Source organism: Coregonus clupeaformis, chromosome 36, assembly GCF_020615455.1.
Source record: "Coregonus clupeaformis isolate EN_2021a chromosome 36, ASM2061545v1, whole genome shotgun sequence".
NCBI classification, from domain to species: Eukaryota; Metazoa; Chordata; class Actinopteri; order Salmoniformes; family Salmonidae; genus Coregonus; species Coregonus clupeaformis.
Window position 1 is genome coordinate 6728724 of NC_059227.1, and position 20087 is coordinate 6748810.

Consider the following 20087-nt stretch of genomic DNA (forward strand, 5'->3'; position numbering starts at 1 on the left):
CTCTCCGGTTCAGCTTATTATTTCAATGGATACAAGGCGCTGATGTTCTCAAGTGTGGTGCATTTCAATCAACCGTCCTGGAGCTTAGCACCCGGTGGCTCGGGTCAAGGCCACAGTCATATAGCTGGAGCTGCAGATGGGGTCTGTTGTCCTGTCAGGGTTTGGACTGAGCCCGATCCCGAGCCCGGAGACAGAGACGGCATGCAGTGGTGGCAGGGAGCTGGGATCTGGCAAAGAACACCAAAAAATGCTGTAAATTGGATTCATCTGTGGCGAGGGAATCCCAGGCCTAACAGAATCAAAATTGCTCAAAGATGCAGCTAGCATTTTACAGGAGTGAGTGAGGGTTGTGTGTGAGGGCTAGGGGCACATGTTTAATTTCCTCTGTCGAGAGAGAGACAGAGAGAGAAGAGAGAGAGAAAAGTGGATACTGGAGAAGTTTTATTTGTGTTAGTACATGGTACTTAAAGACTCAATAATGGACACTCTTACTGACAGTTGTGGCTGCTTCGCGTGATGTATTGTTGTCTCTACCTTCTTGCCCTTTGTGCTGTTGTCTGTGCCCAATAATGTTTGTACCATGTTTTGTGCTGCTACCATGTTGTGCTGCTACCATGTTGTGTTGCTACCATGATGTGTTGCTACCATGTTGTGTTGCTACCATGATGTGATGCTACCATGATGTTGTTATGTTGTGTTGCTACCATGCTGTGTTGTCATGTGTTGCTGCCATGCTATGTTGTTGTCTTAGGTCTCTCTTTATGTAGTGTTGTGGTGTCTCTCTTGTCGTGATGTGTGTTTTTCCTATATTTGTATTTTATTTTTTTATTCCAGCCCCCGCAGGAGGCCTTTTACCTTTTGGTAGGCCGTCATTGTAAATAAGAATTTGTTCTTAACTGACTTGCCTAGTTAAATATTGGAGTTGTTGTATTTATCTATGCTTTTCTCCAACAGTTTTCTGTTTACTTACATAAACACATATTTGTTTGTTTTGTTGATTGCCTTTTATTACCATACTGGATCGCTTTTCAAGTTGAATGCTGTGGTTGTCGGCTTTATAAACACAGGCCTTGAAAATAAATCACACTGCAGACAAACACAAACAGACTAAACACAACGCAAAGCAACATAACAATGCAGTCAAACAAACCATCCCAACATGACAAAACACAACACAACAACACAACACTTCAGTCAAATCGTATTACTACGGTGGCCCTGAGGGGCAAAGTAGCTTTTTGTGTGTTCACAAAGCTACTTCTGCCTTCAGGGCCACCGTATACTAATGCTTAACAATGCAGCACAACACAAAACAACACAGCACAAAACAACACAACATAACGCAACACAGAACAACACAATGCAAAACAACACAACGCAACGCAACACAAAACAACGCCACACAACATATCCTCAGTTCCACAAACATAACAGTACAACTAAACACAAACACACCCCATGCTCTTGTCCTGGTGATAGCCCCTCTGACTGGTCGAAGCCACTCTACCTTGACGGTTAACTGGACTTGTTTGTTGTTCATTTTACCCTGGGCATCTGTTCCATCGCTTACATTAACAGTTATCATCTGCGTGCCAATTCACACCCTATTCCCTATGTAGTGCACTACTTTTGACAAGAGCCCTATGGGTCCTGGTTAAAAGTAGTGCACTAAATAGGTAACAGTGTGCCATTTTGGACGCAGAAATGGACTAGAACAATGTTAGTCATGGCCCTGGAGTTGTGTAATTCAGACGTACCAAAGCATGGCATTCACCACCATGGTCTGAACACTGATAGGGTTGTGTGTGTGTGTGTGTGTGTACGTGTGTGTATGTGTGTGTATGTGTGTGTGTGTGTTTGTGTCCTCTGGCTGGGCTCTGATAGCTCTGATATGGTATTGTGGGGTGTAATGACGGTCATTAAATTGGATCACTTCTACTGGCATCAGATTCTGGTGCTGTAATACGGACCCTTGGACCCAGAGCCCTTGGCTGTGTGTGGCTCGCTGTAAGACCACCTAGTCCTCTCTATGGGACTAATGTGAAGTCAACGCACTGACTCAAAGCAGAATGTATGGTCTGAGTGCAGTCAGTGTGCATATGTGGAAACAACCTCTAGTACACCCCTTTGCTAATAGGGTCTGCTGAAGTGAACTGTACTGTAGGTTCTTACATTTCAAATTGGTTAAATGATGTTGCCTGGTATTGATGTTTATTTCATTAGCTGATAGTGACGCAACGTGTGTGTGTGTGTGTGTGTGTGTGTTTGCATGAGTGTGTGTTTGTGTGTGTGCGTAATTGTTTATGTAGCTGTGCATGTGTAATTCATGGCGGTATACGCCTGTCATGCAAGCCTACTCTGCTGGCATGTGTAGTAACCTTTTATTCCTGAGGACAGGAATGACAACAGTGATCTGAAATTCTTTGTCATATCAGAGTCACAGTGTTATATCTGTTGTACTTGTCTGATCCACAGTGTGATATCTGATGTACTTGTCTGATCCACAGTGTTATATCTGATGTACTTGTCTGATCCACAGTGTTATATCTGTTGTACTTGTCTGATCCACAGTGTTATATCTGTTGTACTTGTCTGATCCACAGTGTGATATCTGATGTACTTGTTTGTTTCACAGTGTTATACCTGATGTTCTTGTCTGATCCACAGTGTTATACCTGATGTACTTGTCTGATCCACAGTGTTATATCTGTTGTACTTGTCTGATCCACAGTGTTATATCTGTTGTACTTGTCTGATCCACAGTGTTATATCTGTTGTACTTGTCTGATCCACAGTGTTATATCTGTTGTACTTGTCTGATCCACAGTGTTATATCTGATATACTTGTCTGATCTACAGTGTTATACCTGATGTTCTTGTCTGATCCACAGTGTTATATCTGATATACTTGTCTGATCTACAGTGTTATACCTGATGTTCTTGTCTGATCCACAGTGTTATATCTGATGTACTTGTCTGATCCACAGTGTTATACCTGATGTACTTGTCTGATCCACAGTGTTATATCTGTTGTACTTGTCTGATCCACAGTGTTATACCTGATGTACTTGTCTGATCCACAGTGTTATATCTGATATACTTGTCTGATCCACAGTGTGATATCTGTTGTACTTGTCTGATCCACAGTGTTATACCTGATGTACTTGTCTGATCCACAGTGTTATACCTGATGTACTTGTCTGATCCACAGTGTTATATCTGATATAGTTGTCTGATCCACAGTGTGATATCTGTTGTACTTGTCTGATCCACAGTGTTATATCTGATATACTTGTTCTGATCCACAGTGTTATATCTGATGTACTTGTTTGATCCACAGTGTTATACCTGATATACTTGTTTGATCCACAGTGTTATATCTGATGTACTTGTTTGATCCACAGTGTTATACCTGATGTTCTTGTCTGATCCACAGTGTGATAGCTGATGTACTTGTTTGTTCCACAGTGTTATACCTGATGTACTTGTCTGATCCACAGTGTTATATCTGATATAGTTGTCTGATCCACAGTGTGATATCTGTTGTACTTGTCTGATCCACAGTGTTATATCTGATATACTTGTTCTGATCCACAGTGTTATATCTGATGTACTTGTTTGATCCACAGTGTTATACCTGATATACTTGTTTGATCCACAGTGTTATATCTGATGTACTTGTTTGATCCACAGTGTTATACCTGATGTACTTGTCTGATCTACATTTTCTAGTTTCCTTTAGATTCTAGAAATTAGAACTGAAGAACAAGGACGTCACGTCATGGCTCTAGACAAAACAGCTTACAAAGTCGTTGACCAGTTTTGATTGGAACCAGAGTTTGGACCTATTGCTCTCCACGACACCGTACTTCTCTAGACAACAGTCTCTCCGGTGGGACACATTAGGCCACAGCTGATACTGTATCTAAATCCTTGGAGATTTTCCTGTTCAGGTCATGTGGTGAGGATAAACTCTTGACCCATGTCACTGTCAGTCCCTCTTGGGAGCAGTCTGGGTAATGGTTATTTTGGAAGTCTCAAGACAATTCAGGGTTCATCAAAAGATTGTAAGAAAAAAGCATAACAAGTTTAAGAGATGCTACGCTTTAAGAGATGCTACAAAAAGGTGCTGTCTAGAACCTAAAAGGGTTCCCTTTGAGAGAACCCTTTGAAGAACCCTTTTTGGTTCCAGGTAAAACCCTTTTGAGTTCCATGAGAGGGTTTTCAGAGAGGGTTCTACATGGAACCGAAAATAGTTCTACCTGGAACCAAAAAGGGTTCTCCTATGGGTACAGCCGAAGAACCCTTTTGGAACCGTTTTTTTCTAAGAGTATACTCCAGACACCAGTCCATTGACACCCCTTGGTTTAAACTTCTGTGACCCCTCCAGCTGCCTGTGAAGTACACACAGCACACAGAGCCCCTTGGAAATATCTGTGGTCGACTGTGAGGGGAGGAGAAGAAGAGAGAGGGAGGAGAGGAGAGAGGGAGGAGAGGAGAGAGGGAGGAGAGGAGAGGAGAGAGGGAGGAGAGGAGAGAGGGAGGAGATGAGAGGAGAGAGGGAGGAGAGGAGAGAGGGAGGAGAGGAGAGGAGAGAGGGAGGAGAGGAGAGAGGGAGTAGAGGAGAAGAGAGAGAGAGGACAGAGGGAGGAGAGGAGAGGAGAGAGGGAGGAGAGGAGTGGAGAGGAGAGAAGAGAGGGAGGAGAGGAGAGGAGAGGAGAGGAGAGGAGAGGAGAGGAGAGGAGAGGAGAGGAGAGGAGAGGAGAGGAGAGGAGAGGAGAGGAGAGGAGAGGAGAGGAGAGAGGGAGGAGAGGAAAGGAGAGAGGGAGGAGAGGAGAGAGGGAGGAGAGGAGAGGAGAGAGGGAGGAGAGGAGAGAGGGAGGAGAGGAGAGAAGAGAGGGAGGAGAGGAGAGAGGGAGGAGAGGAGAGAGGGAGGAGAGAGGCAGGAGAGGAGAGAGGGAGGAGAGGAGAGAGGGAGGAGAGGAGAGGAGAGAGGGAGGAGAGGAGAGGAGAGAGGGAGGAGAGGAGAGAGGGAGGAGAGGAGAGAAGAGAGGGAGGAGAGGAGAGGAGAGAGGGAGGAGAGGAGAGAGGGAGTAGAGGAGAAGAGAGAGAGAGGACAGAGGGAGGAGAGGAGAGGAGAGAGGGAGGAGAGGAGAGAGGGAGGACAGGAGAGAGGGAGGAGAGGAGAGGAGAGGAGGAGAGGAGAGGAGAGGAGAGGAGAGAGAGAGGGAGAGGAGAGGAGAGGAGAGGAGAGAGAGGAGAGGAGAGGAGAGGAGAGGAGAGGGAGAGAGGGAGGAGAGGAGAGGAGAGAGAGAGGAGAGAGGAGAGGGAGGAGAGGAGAGGAGAGGAGAGGAGAGGAGAGAGGGAGAGGAGAGGAGAGAGGGAGGAGAGGAGAGGGAGGAGAGGAGAGGAGAGGAGAGAGAGAGGGAGGAGGAGAGGAGAGAGGAGAGGAGAGAGAGAGGGAGGAGAGGAGAGAGGGAGGAGAGGAGAGAGGAGAGAGGGAGGAGAGGGAGAGGAGAGAGGAGGAGAGGAGAGAGGGAGGAGAGGGAGAGGAGAGAGGGAGGAGAGGGAGGAGAGAGGGAGGGAGAGGGAGAGAGAGAGAGGAGAGAGAGAGGAGAGGAGAGGAGAGAGGGAGGAGAGGAGAGAGGGAGGAGAGGAGAGAGGAGAGGAGAGGAGAGGAGAGGAGAGGAGAGGAGAGGAGAGGGAGAGGAGAGGAGAGGAGAGGAGAGGAGAGGAGAGGAGAGGGAGAGGAGAGGAGATGGAGAGGAGAGGAGAGGAGAGGAGAGGAGAGGAGAGGAGAGGAGAGGAGAGGAGAGGAGAGGAGAGGAGAGGCAAGAGAGGAGAGAGGAGAGAGGAGAGGAGAGGAGAGGAGAGGAGAGGAGAGGAGAGGAGAGGAGAGGAGAGGAGAGGAGAGGAGAGGAGAGGAGAGGAGAGGAGAGAGGGAGGAGAGGAGAGGAGAGAGGGAGGAGAGGAGAGAGGGAGGAGAGGAAAGAAACTTGCTTTTAATAAACAAGATAATGACTGCCATACGCCCCTTCTCACACCACTGACTGCTAAAGTCACTCTCGCTCACTCGGTATCTCTTTTTCTCTCTCCTCAGGCGGCATTCAATGATGTCTTAAATTGTATGGAGAAAGAGTGAAGGGAGAGAGGAGAGAAGGGGGGAGGGGGGTGCTCTTCAAACCAACCAACAATTAAGTGGCGTCTGGATGTTTATAACCAGAGTTAGTTTAAGCAGCGACCAGACCAGACCCCTCTCTCTGTTCTGTACTTTAGCCCTGAGCCCTGTCCTCTACAGACACACGCATCCTTTAATACTGAAATTATGGAGGAAAAATATAAAAACTCCATATTTCATTCTTTGCCTTGAGGGGTGTCTGAAATGGAAAGAGATTATGGGAGGCATTCTGTTGCCTTCAGAAAGTATTCATACCCCTTGACTTATTCCACATTTTGTTGTGTTACAGCCTGAATCCAAAATGGTTGAAAATATATATATAATCTCACCCATCTACACACAATACCCCGTAATTGCAAAGTGAAAACAATTTTTTAAATTTTTGCAAATTTATTGAAAATCAAATACAAAAACATCTCATTTACATAAGTATTCACACCCCTGAGTCAATACTTTGTAGAAGCACATTTGGCAGCGATTACAGCTGTGAGTTTTTCTGGGTATGTCTCTCAGAGATTTCCGCACCTGGATTGTGCATCATTTGCCCATTATTCTTTTCAAAATTATTCAGACTCTGTCAAATTGGTTGTTGATCATTGCTAGACAACCATTTTAAGGTCAATCATAGATTTTCAAGTAAATGTATGTCAAAACTGTAACTCGGCCACTCAGGAACATTCACTGTCTTCTTGTTAAGCAACTCCAGTGTAGAGTTGGCCTTGTGTTTTAGGTTATTGTCCTGTTGAAATGTGAATTAATCTCCCAGTGTCTGGTGGAAAGCAGACAACCAGGTTTTCCTCTAGGATTTTGCATGTGATTAACTCCATTCCGTTTCTTTTTTGTCCTGAAAAACTCCCCAGCCTTTAACGATTACAAGCATACCCATAACATGACGCAGCCACCACTATGCTTGAAAACATGGAAAGTGGTACTCAGTAATGTGTTGAATTGGATTTGCCCCAAACATAACACTTTGTATTCAGGACAAAAAGTGAATTGCTTTGCCAAATTGTTTGCAGTATTACTTTAGTGCTTTGTTGCAAACAGGATGCATGTTTTGGAATATTTGTATTTTGTACTTTTCTTTCTGTCTATTAGGTTAGTATTGTGGAGTAACTACAATGTTGTTGATCCATCCTCAGTTTTCTCCTGTCACAGACAATAAACTCTGTAACTGTTTTAAAGTCACCATTGGCCATATGGTGAAGTCCCTGAGCGGTTTCCTTCCTCTCCGGCAACTGAGTTAGGAAGGATGCCTGTATCTTTGTAGTGACTGGATGTATTGATACACCATCCAAAGTGTAATTAATACCCTTCACCATGCTCAAAAGGATATTCAATGTTTGCTTTAAAAAACATTTTTTTTACCCATCTACCAATAGGTAGATGCATTGAGTAGAATGCTCAGTCGGGCAACAGTCCAAAACGAATGATCAAAAACGTATTGTGGCGAAACTTGCAACCCATGAATAAGCATTAGAAAGTCAACCCTGACTTTTACACTTTATCGATCATTAATTTTTTTGTTTGTTTATTTTTGTTTATTTTTATCTATTTATTTATTATATATAAAAAAAAAAAGTTTAGTCATTTAGCAGACACTCTTTTCCAGAGCGACTTACAGTTAGTGAGTGCATACATTTTTTATTTATTTTTTTCATACTGGCCCCCCGTGGGAATCGAACCCACAACCCTGGCGTTGCAAACGCCATGCTCTACCAACTGAGCTACATCCCTGCTGGCCATTCCCTCCCCTACCCTGGACGACGCCCCATGGGTCTCCCGGTCACGGCCAGCTACGACAGAGCCTGGATTCGAACCAGGATCTCTAGTGGCACAGCTAGCACTGCGATGCAGTGCCTTAGACAGCTGCGCCACTCGGGAGATGAATTAGAAGACAGACTAAGAATGCAATAGCCGTTACAGTACATTTCCCTTTTCTAAAAGCCAGTTTTTAAGTTGTGTCTGGTGTGAAGAAAAAAACAGTCCCTCTCTCTTTTTCTCCCCCCTCTCTCTCTTTCTCCCCCCTCTCTCTCTTTCTCTCTCTCCCCCTCTCTCTCTCCAACAAAGTGGTTTCCACCACAGACTCAGAGCTGTAAAACCGCTGCTAACTGGTTGATGTGCGTCCCAAATGACACATAATTCCTATATATGCATTACTTTTGACCAGAGAGCCATGGCCCCTGGTCAAAAGCAATGCACTAAGTACAAAATAGGATGCCATTTGTGATGGAGCCTGAGTGTCCCACAAGACTATGATCCTACCCCAGCACTCCATGCAGTGCTCTGGGACTGGGCTTCTTTTTTATTAACACATTCTCTCTTAAACACTATCTCTCTCTCTCTCTCTCTCTCTCTCTCTCTCTCTCTCTCTCTCTCTCTCTCTCTCTCTCTCTCTCTCTCTCTCTCTCTCTCTCTCTCTTTCTCTCTCTCTCCCCCTCCCTTCCTCTCTACTATCTCTCTCTCTCCCCCTCCCTTCCTCTCTACTATCTCTCTCTCCCTCTTTCTCTCTACTATCTCTCTCTCTCTCTATTGTTCTCCCCTCTCTCTCTCTCTCCTTAGGGTCTCTCTCTCTCTCTCTCTCTCTCTCTCTCTACTATATCTCTATCTCTCTTTTGTTCTCCTCTCTCTCTATCTCTCTCTCTCTCTCTCTCTCTCTCTCTCTCTCTCGCTCTTTCTCTCCGTTTTAATTGACTTTTATTTTTTATGCCATTTCCACACTGGTCCGCTCATACTGAAGTCATACTGTGAACTGAAGTCCTCAGAGACTGTCGATGTGTTGTTTGCCAAGCATTTTTGGCTTTGTGCATCACTGCTTACATGCAAAATGCTAATTATGGTTATAACCATGACTATGATCTAATTTGCTGCAAAACCACATTTTTTATTGTGATATCTTTTCTGTCACCTTTCAGTTGTTTTCAGATTTATATTGACACATTATTTATAAATGCATTATACTGTATCTGGCAAGAAAACATGAAAGTGTCCCTTTTTATTCAGTTATAAAATCAAATCAAAGTTTAATGTTCACGTACTCAGTTTAGCAGATGTTATAGCGGGTGCAGCGAAATAGGTATGTTACTAGTTCCTAACAATGCAGTAAAATGTCAAACAAGTACACAAATAATCAAAAACGTTAAACAAAAAAAGAAATACAGAAATCAAGAAATGTCGGAACGAATCCAATTAACAACCCAAATAGCAGTAATTCAAATGCTTGACACAAGATATACTAAATAGATACTGTATATTAGAGTCAAGAATCCAGTGTATAATAACTATGCGGTGTGTATAAACATTGTAACTAAAATGCAATGTACAGCAGTAGAAATATTAGAATGAGCTACAGTGGCTTGTGAAAGTATTCACCCCCCTTGGCAGTTTACCTAATTTGTTGCCTTACAACATTTACATTTTAGTCATTTAGCAGACGCTCTTATCCAGAGCGACTTACAGTTAGTGAGTGCATACACTATTACTATTTTTCATACCCCCGTGGGAATCGAACCCACAACCCTGGCGTTGCAAACGCCATGCTCTACCAACTGAGCTACATCCCCTGCCGGCCATTCCCTCCCCTATCCTAGACGACGCTGGGCCAATTGTGCGTCGCCCCATGGGTCTCCCAGTCGCGGCCGGCTACGACAGAGCCTGGTTTCGAACCAGGATCTCTAGTGGCACAGCTAGCACGGCGATGCAGCGCCTTAGACCACTGCGCCACTCGGGATAATTAGTTGGAATTAAAATGGATTTTTTGGGGGGGTTGTATCATTTGATTTACACAACATGCCTACCACTTGCAACATATTTTTTTGGGTGAAACAAACAAGAAATAAGACAAAAAAATGGAAAACTTGAGCGTGCATAACTATTCACCTAGCCACCTTTTGCAGCAATTACAGCTGCAAGTCTCTTGGGGTATGTCTCCATACGCTTGGCACATCTAGCCACTGGGATTTCTGCCCATTCTTCAAGGCAAAACTGATCCAGCTCCTTCAAGTTGGATGGGTTCCGCTGGTGTACAGCAATCTTTAAGTCATACCACAGATTCTCAATTGGATTGAGGTCTGGGCTTTGACTAGGCCATTCCAAGACATTTAAATGTTTACTCTTAAATCACTAGAGTGTTGCTTTAGTAGTATGCTTAGGGTCATTGTCCTGCTGTAAGGTGAACCTCCGTCCCAGTCTCAAATCTCTGGAAGACTGAAATAGGTTTCCCTCAAGAATTTCCATGTATTTAGCGCCATCCATCATTCCTTCAATTCTGACCAGTTTCCCAGTCCCTGCCGATGAAAAACTTCCCCACAGCATGATGCTGCCACCACCATGCTTCACTGTGGGGATGGTGTTCTCGGGGTGATGAGAGGTGTTGGGTTTGCGCCAGACATAGCGTTTTCCTTGATGGCCAAACAGCTCAATTTTAGTCTCATCTGACCAGTGTACCTTCTTCCATATGTTTGGGGAGTCTCCCACATGCCTTTTGGTGAACACCAAACGTGTTTGCTTATTTTTTTCTTTAAGCAATTGCTTTTTTCTGTCCACTCTTCCGTAAAGCCCAGCTCTGTGGAGTGTACGGCTTAAAGTGGTCCTATGGACAGATACTCCAATCTCCGCTGTGGAGCTTTGCAGCTTCTTCAGGGTTATCTTTGGTCTCTTTGTTGCCTCTCTGATTAATGCCCTCCTTGCCTGGTCCATGAGTTTTGGTGGGCGGCCCTCTCTTGACAGGTTTGTTTTGGTGCCATATCCTTTCCGTTTTTTAATAATGGATTTAACGGTGCTCCATGGGATGTTCAAAGTTTCTGATATTTTTTTATAACCCAACCCTGATCTGTACTTCTCCACAACTTTGTCCCCGACCTGTTTGGAGAGCTCCTTGTTCTTCATGGTGCCGCTTGCTTGGTGGTGCCCCTTGCTTAGTGGTGTTGCAGACTCTGGGGCCTTTCAGAACAGGTGTATATATACTGAGATCATGTGACAGATCATGTGACACTTAGATTGCACACAGGTGGACTTTATTTAACTAATTATGTGACTTCTGAAGGTAATTGGTTGCACCAGATCTTATTTAGGGGCTTCATAGCAAAGGGGGTGAATACATATGCACGCACAACTTTTCCGTTATTTATTTTGTATAATTTTTTTAAACAAGTCATTTTTTTCATTTCACTTCACCAATTTGGACTATTTTGTGTATGTCCATTACATTAAATCCAAATAAAAATCCATTTAAATTACAGGTTGTAACGCAACAAAATAGGAAAAACGCCAAGGGGGGTGAATACTTTTGCAAGGCACTGTATGTCAAGAATACAGTTTTTAAATACACAGTACAAAAACCCATGGCAAAATGGATAAAATTGCTTGAAATTAGCTTCAGGACCAGAGACTGGAATATAAATATATGTGTATGTCAATGGGGTGTGTAGACAGTATGGTGTGTACAGTTATATAGGATGAGCCTTGACTAGAATACACTATATACACTGCTCAAAAAAATTAAGGGAACACTTAAACAACACAATGTAACTCCAAGTCAATCACACTTCTGTGAAATCAAACTGTCCACTTTGGAAGCAACACTGATTGACAATACATTTCACATGCTGTTGTGCAAATGGAATAGACAACAGGTGGAAATTATAGGCAATTAGCATGACACCCCCAATAAAGGAGTGGTTCTGCAGGTGGTGACCACAGACCACTTCTCAGTTCCTATGCTTCCTGGTTGATGTTTTGGTCACTTTTGAATGCTGGCGGTGCTTTCACTCTAGTGGTAACATGAGACGGAGTCTACAACCCACACAAGTGGCTCAGGTAGTGCAGCTCATCCAGGATGGCACATCAATGCGAGCTGTGGCAAGAAGGTTTGCTGTGTCTGTCAGCGTAGTGTCCAGAGCATGGAGGCGCTACCAGGAGACAGGCCAGTACATCAGGAAACGTGGAGGAGGCCGTAGGAGGGCAACAACCCAGCAGCAGGACCGTTACCTACGCCTTTGTGCAAGGAGGAGCAGGAGGAGCACTGCCAGAGCCCTGCAAAATGACCTCCAGCAGGCCACAACTGTGCATTTGTCTGCTCAAACGGTCAGAAACAGACTCCATGAGGGTGGTATGAGGGCCCGACGTCCACAGGTGGGGGTTGTGCTTACAGCCCAACACCGTGCAGGACGTTTGGCATTTGCCAGAGAACACCAAGATTGGCAAATTCGCCACTGGCGCCCTGTGCTCTTCACAGATGAAAGCAGGTTCACACTGAGCACATGTAACAGACGTGACAGAGTCTGGAGACGCCGTGGAGAACGTTCTGCTGCCTGCAACATCCTCCAGCATGACCGGTTTGGCGGTGGGATCAGCCTGTAGTGTGGTTTTCCACTTTAATTTTCCTCCAAATCCACCTCCATGGGTTGATAAATTTGATTTCCATGATACTTTTTGTGTGATTTTGTTGTCAGCTCATTCAACTATGTAAAGAAAAAAGTATTTATTAAGATTATTTCATTCATTCAGATCTAGGATGTGTTGTTTAAGTGTTCCCTTTATTTTTTTGAGCAGTGTACATATAAAGTGGGTAAAACAATACGTAAATATTATTAAAGTGACCAGTGTTCAATGACTCCATGTACAGTAGATAGGTCAGCAATCTCTAAGGTGCAGAGTAGAGTACCGGGTGTTAGCTGCTAGTGACCGTGTCTAAGGTTCAGGGCAGGGTACTGGGCGGAGGCCGGCTAGTGGTGACTGTTTAACAGTCTGATGGCCTGGACATAGAATCTGTTTGTCAGTCTCTCTGTCCCAGATTTGATGCACCTGTACTGTCTCCGCCTTCTAGATGGTAGCAGGGTGAACAGACCGTGGCTCGGGTGGCTGAGGTCTTTGATGACCTTATTGGCCTTACTGTGACACCAGGTGCTGTATGTGTCCTGGAGGGCGGGCAGAGTGCCACCGATGACGCGTTGGGCTGGCCGCACCACCCTCTGTGGGCTGTGCAGTTGTCTTACCAGGCAGTAATACACCCCGACCATGTGCTCTTGATGTTGCATCTGTAGAAGTTCATGAGTGTCTTAAGGGGCCAAGCCAAATTTCTTCAGCCTCCTGAGGTTGAAGAGGCACTGTTGAGCCTTCTTCCAGTGGTGGAAAAAGGACCCAATTGTCATACTTGAGTAAAAGTAAAGACCTTAATAGAAAATTACTCAAGTAAAAGTGAAAGTCACACAGTAAAATATTACTTGAGTAAAAGTCTAAAAGTATTTGGATTTAAATATACTTAAGTATCAAAAGTAAATGTAATTGCTAAAATATGCTTAAGTATTGAAAGTTGAAGTAAAAGTATAAATCATTTCAAATTCCACATATTAAACAAACCAGACGGCACCATTTTCTTGTTTTTTTCAATTACGGATAGCCAGGGGCACACTCCAACACTCAGACATAATTTACAAACGAAGCATTTGTGTTTAGTGAGTCTGCCAGATCAGAGGCAGTAGGGATGACCAGGGATGTTCTCTTGATAAGTGTGTGAATTGGACCATTTTCCTGTCCTACTAGCCATGCAAAATGTAATGAGTACTTTTGGGTGTCAGGGAAAATGTATGGAGTAAAAAGTACATTATTTTCATTAGGAATGTACTGAAGTAAAAGTAAAAGTAATCAAAAATATAAATAGTAAAGTAAAGTACAGATACCCCCAAAAACTACTTAAGTAGTAATTTAAAATATTTTTACTTAAGTATTTTACACCACTGCCGTCTTCACCATGCTGTTGGTGTGGAGAGACCATTTCAGGTCCTCAGTGATGTGTACGCCGAGGAACTTGAAGCTTATGACCCTCTCCACTGTGGATGGGGGGGCGTGTCTCTCTGCTGTTTCCTGTAGTCCACAATCAGCTCCTCTGTTTTGTTGACGTTGATTGAGAAGGATCTCACCTACTGCCTGTAGGCTGTCTCGTCGTTGTTGGTAATCAGGCCTATCACAGCTGTGTGATCAGCAAACTTGATGATTGAGTTGAAGACATGTGTGGCCACGCAGTCATGCATGAACAGGGAGTACAGGAGGGTGCTGAGCACGCACCGCTATGGGGCCCCCGTGTTGAGGATCAGCGTGGCGGAGGTGTTGTGGCCACCTGGTTGTGGTCCTCTGTAGCTCAGCTGGTAGAGCACGGCGCTTGTAGCGCCAAGGTAGTGGGTTCGATCCCCGGGACCACCCCATACGTAAAAATGTATGCACGCATGACTGTAAGTCGCTTTGGATAAAAGCGTCTGCTAAATGGCATATTAATTAATTAATTAATTTACCTGGGTTCAACCCATCAGGAATTCTAGGACCCAGTTGCACAGAGAGGGTTTCAGACCCAGGGCCCTGAGCTTAGTGATGAGCTTGGAGGGCACTATGGTGTTGAAAGCTGAACCAAGTGGGGACAACAGACTGGGATACGTAGAGATTGAATATGTCTATAAACACTCCAGCCAGCTGATCTGCACATGCTCTGAGGATGCGGCTTGGGATGTCATCTGGGCCGGCAGCCTTACGAGGGTTAACACGCTTAAATGTCTTACTCACATTGTCCACGGAGATCAGGAGCACACAGTCCTCATGAGTGGCGGGGTCCCATGTCGGCGGCTCTGTGTTGTTTTCCTCGAAGTGGGAGAAGAAGGTGTTTAGCTTGTCTGGGAGAGAGGCGTCGGTGTCCGCAACATGATTTCCCCTTTATAATCCGTGATTGTGTGGAGTCCCTGCCACATACGTCTCGTGTCTGAGCCATTGAATTGGGACTCCACTTTGTCCCTGTACTGACGTTGTGCTTCTTTGATCACCTTACGGAGGTCACAGTTGGTCATGGAGGATACAGCTGGTCTGTTTGTACACGTACATATTCCCAGTCACCTTGCCATGGTTAATTGCGGTGGTTCGCGCTTTCAGTGTTGCACGAATGCTGCCATCTATCCACGGTTTTTGGTTTGGATAAGTTGTAATTGTCAGAGTAGGAACAACATTCTCGATTAACTTCCTGATGAACCCAGTCACAGAGTTAGTGTATTTGTCGATACTATTCCCAGAGGCGACCCAGAACATTTCCCAGTCGATGTGATCAAAAAGATCTTGATACATAGATTCCAATTTGGTCAGACCATCAATCAATCAATCAATCAATCAATCAAATGTATTTATAAAGCCCTTTTTACATCAGCATCACAAAGTGCTTATACAGAAACCCAGCTTAAAACCCCAAAGAGCAAGAAATGCAGATGTAGAACCACGGTGGCTTGGAAAAACTCCCTAGAGAGGCAGGAACCTACGAAGAAACCTAGAGAGGAACCAGGGGGGAGTTGAAAACAGCAGGTCCGGGACAAGGTAGCACGTCCGGTGAACAGGTCAGGGTTCCATAGCCGTTAAAACTTGAGCAGCAGCACGACCAGGTGGACTGGGGACAGCCAGAAATCATCAGGCCAGGTAGTCCTGAGGCATGGTCCTAGGGCTCAGGTCCTCCGGGAGGGGAGGGAGAGAGGGAAAGAGAGAGAATTAGAGGGAGCATACTTAAATTCACACAGGACACCGGATACGACAGGAGAGTAACACCAGATATAACAGACTGACCCTAGCCCCCTGGCACATAGACTATTGCAGCATAAACTATCTCATCCTCCTCTCACCCTCCTCCCATCCTCTGTGTTCCTGTCTCCTCTCACCCTCCTCCCATCCTCCTCTCACCCTCCTCCCATCCTCACAATGGTCTATGTGCCCCCCGGCACATAGACCATTGCAGCATAGATACTGGAGGCTGAGACAAGGGGGGTCGGAGGACACTGTGGCCCTGTCCGACGATACCCCTGGACAGGGCCAACCAGGCAGGATATACCATCACACACTTTGTCAAAGCACAGCCCCCACACCGCTAGAGGGATATCAACAGACCACCAACTTACTACCCTGAGTCAACGCTGAGTATAGCCCACGAAGATCTCCTCCACTGCATGAGTACGAGGGGGCGCAAGACCGGAAAAGAAGATCACGTCAGTAACTCAACCCACTCAAGTCAAGTATGGCGCAAAAAAGCCTGGCACAACGTGACACACCCCTCATAGGGATGGCATGGAAGAGCACTAGTAAGCCAGTAACTCAGCCCCCGTAATAGGGTCAGAGGCAGAGAATCCCAGTGGAGAGAGGGGAGCCGGCCAGGCAGAGACAGCAAGGGCGGTTCGTCATTCCAGTGCCTTGCCGTTCACCTTCGCACCCCTGGGCCAGACTACACTCAATCATAGGACCTACTGAAGAGATGAGTCTTCAGTAAAGACTTAAAGGTTGAGACAGAGTCTGCGTCTCTCACATGGATAAGCAGACTATTAAATTAAAGGCTCTATAGCAGAAAGCCTCCTGCTGTTTGCTTAGAAATTCTGGGGACGATAAGAAGCAAACGTGTAGGTATGTACTGCAGGACCAAATCAGAGTGATAGGTCAAATCAAATTTTTACATTTTAGGCATTTAGCAGACGCTCTTATCCAGAGCGACTTACAGTTAGTGAGTGCATACATTTTCATACTGGCCCCCCTGACCTCCCGTGGGAATCGAACCCACAACCTTGGCGTCGCAAGCGCCATGCTGTACCAACTGAGCTACACGGGGCCACATTTTATTTGTCACATGCGCCGAATACAACAGGTGTAGACCTTACCATGAAATGCTTACTTACAAGCCCTTAACCAACAATGCAGTTTTAAGAAAGTAGAGTGAAGAAAATATTTACTAAATAAACTAAAGTAAATTAATAAAAAATAAAAAAGTAAAACAATAAAATAAAGAGTCAATGTGCGGGGGCACAGGTTAGTCGAGGTAATTTGTGCATGTAGGTAGGGGTAAAGTGACTATGCATAGATAATAAACAGCGAATAGCAGCAGTGTAAAAACAAAGGGTGGGGGGGTGTAAATGCAAATGGTCCGGGTGGCCATTTGATTAATTGTTCAGCAGTCTTATGGCTTGGGGATAGAAGCTGTTAAGGAGCTTTTTGGACCTGGACGCTCCGGTGCCGCTTGCCGTGCGGTAGCAGAGAGAACAGTCTATGACTTGGGTTACTGGAGTCTTTGACAATTTTTTGGGCCTTCCTCTGACACTGCCTGGTATATAGGTCCTGGATGGCAGGAAGCTTGGCCCCAGTGATGTACTGGACCATATGCACTAGCCTCTGTAGCGCCTTATGGTCGGATAACGAGCAGTTGCCATACCAGGCGGTGATTCAACCAGTCAGGATGCTCTCGATGGTGCAGCTGTATAACTTTTTGAGGATCTGGGGACCCATGCCAAATCTTTTCAGAGGGGGAAAAGGGGTTGTCGTGCCCTCTTCACGACTGTCTTGGTGTGTTTGGACGATGATAGTTTGTTGTTGATGTGGACACCAAGGAACTTGAAACTCTCGACCCGCTCCACTACAGCCCTGTCGATGTGAATGGGGGACTGTTCGGCCCTCCTTTTCCTTTAGTCCACGATCAGCTCCTTTGTCTTGTTCACATTGAGGTAGAGGTTGTTGTCCTGGCACCACACTGCCAGGTATCTGACCTCCTCCCTGTAGGCTGTCTCATCGTTGTGATCAGGCCTACCACTGTTGTCGTCAGCAAACTTAATGATGGTGTTGGAGTCGTGCTTGGCCACGCAGTCGTGGGTGAACAGGGAGTACAGGAGGGGAATATGCATGCACCCCTGTGGGGCCCCCGTGTTGAGGATCAGCGTGGCAGATGTGTTGTTGCCGACCCTTACCACCTAGGGGCGGCCCGTCAGGAAGTCCAGGATTCAGTTGCAGAGGGAGGTGTTTAGTCCCAGGGTCCTTAGCTTAGTGAGGAGCTTTGTGGGCACTATGGTGTTGAACGCTGAGCTGTAGTCAATGAACAGCATTCTCACATAGGTGTTCCTTGTGTCCAGGTGGGAAAGGGGAGTGTGGAGTGCGATTGAGATTGCGTCATCTGTGGATCTGTTTGGGGCGTTATGCGAATTGGAGTGGGTCCAGGGTTTGCGGGATGGTGGGGTTGATGTGAGCCATGACCAGCCTTTCAAAGCACTTCATGGCTACCGAAGTGAGTGCTACGGGGCGGTAGTCATTTAGGCAGGTTACCTTCGCTTTCTTTGGCACAGGGACTATGGTGGTCTGCTTAAAACATGTAGGTATTACAGACTCGGTCAGGGAGAGGTTGAAAATGTCAGTGAAGACACTTGCCAGTTGGTCCGCGCATGCTCTGAGTACACGTCCTGGTAATCCATCTGGCCCCGCGGCCTTGTGAATGTTGACCTGTTTAAAGGACTTGCTCACATTGGCTACTGAGTTCGTGATCACACAGTCGTCCAGAACAGCTGGTGCTGTCATGCATGCTTCAGTGTTGCTTGACTCGAAGTGAGCATTAAAGACATTTAGCCCGTCTGGCAGGCTCGCGTCACTGGGCAGCTCGCGGCTGGGTTTCCCTTTGTAGTCCATAATAGTTTGCAAGCCCTGCCACATCCGACGAGCATCAGAGCCGGTGTAGTAGGATTCAATCTTAGTCCTGTATTGACGCTTTGCCTGTTTGATGGTTCGTCTGAGGGCATAGTGGGATTTCTTATAAGCGTCTGGATTAGTGTCCCGCTCCTTGAAAGTGGCAGCTCTAGCCTTTAGCTCGGTGCGGATATGTACGTACGGTCACTGTGGGGACAACGTCATCGATGATACTCCTCAATGTCATTGGATGAATCCCGGAAGCAGGTCCATGTAATGCTTTGTAGTTTAGCAGTAAAATCTTGAAATCAGCCCTAGCCTTAACAGGAAGCCAGTGTAGAGTATCTAGCACTGGAGTAATATGCAAAAATAAAATTGTTCTAGCCGTATTTAGCACTAACTGAAGTTTAGTTAGTGCTTTTTCCGGGTAGCCGGAGAGTAGAGCATTGCAGTAGTCTAATCTAGAAGTGACAAAAGCATGGATAAGCTTTTCTGCATAATTTTTTGACAAAAAGTTTCAGATTTTTGCAATGTTACGAAGATGGAAAAAAGCAGTTTATTTGAGACGACTGTACAACCATCAAGATTGATTGTCAGATCAAACAGCAGATCTCTTTGTTTCTTGGTACCTAGAACTACCATCTCTGTTTTATCAGAGTTAAAAAATTAAAAATGTGTTTCCATCCACTTCTTCATCTCTGAAACACAGGCTTCCAGGGTAGGCAATTTTTTTGGCTTCACCATGTTTTATCGAAATGTACAGCTGTGTGTCATCCGCATAGCAGTGAAAGTTGACATTGTGTTTCCAAATCACCAAGAGGTAAAATATATAGTGAAAACAATAGTGGTCCTAAAACGGAACCTTGAGGAACACCGAAACTTACAATTGATTTGTCAGAGGACAATCCATCCAAAGAGACAAACTGAATCTTTCTGACAGATAAGAGCTAAACCAGGCAAGAACTTGTCCGTGTAGACCAATTAGGGTTTCCAATCTCTCCAAAATAATGTGGTGATCGACGGTTTCAAAAGTGGCACTAGGAACACGTGGACAGATGCAGAGCCTTGTTCTGACGCCATTAAAAGGTCATTTACCACCTTCACAAGTGCATTCTCAGTACTATGATGGGGTCTCAAACCAGACTGAAAAGTTTGGCATACATTATTTGTCTTCAGGAAGGCAGTGGGTTGCTGCGCAACAGCTTTTTCTAAAATGTTTGAGAGGAATGGGAGATTGGATATAGGCCGATAGTTTTTTACATTTTCCGGGTCAAGGTTTGCTTTTTCAATGGAGGCTTTATTACTGCCACTTTTAGTGAGTTTGGTACACATCCGGAGGATAGGGAGCCGTTTATTATGTTCAACATCGGAGGGCCGAGCACAGTAAGTAGTTATTTCATTAGTTTAGTTGGAATAGGGTCCAGTATAAAGCTGAAAGATTTAGAGGCCATGACTATTTTCG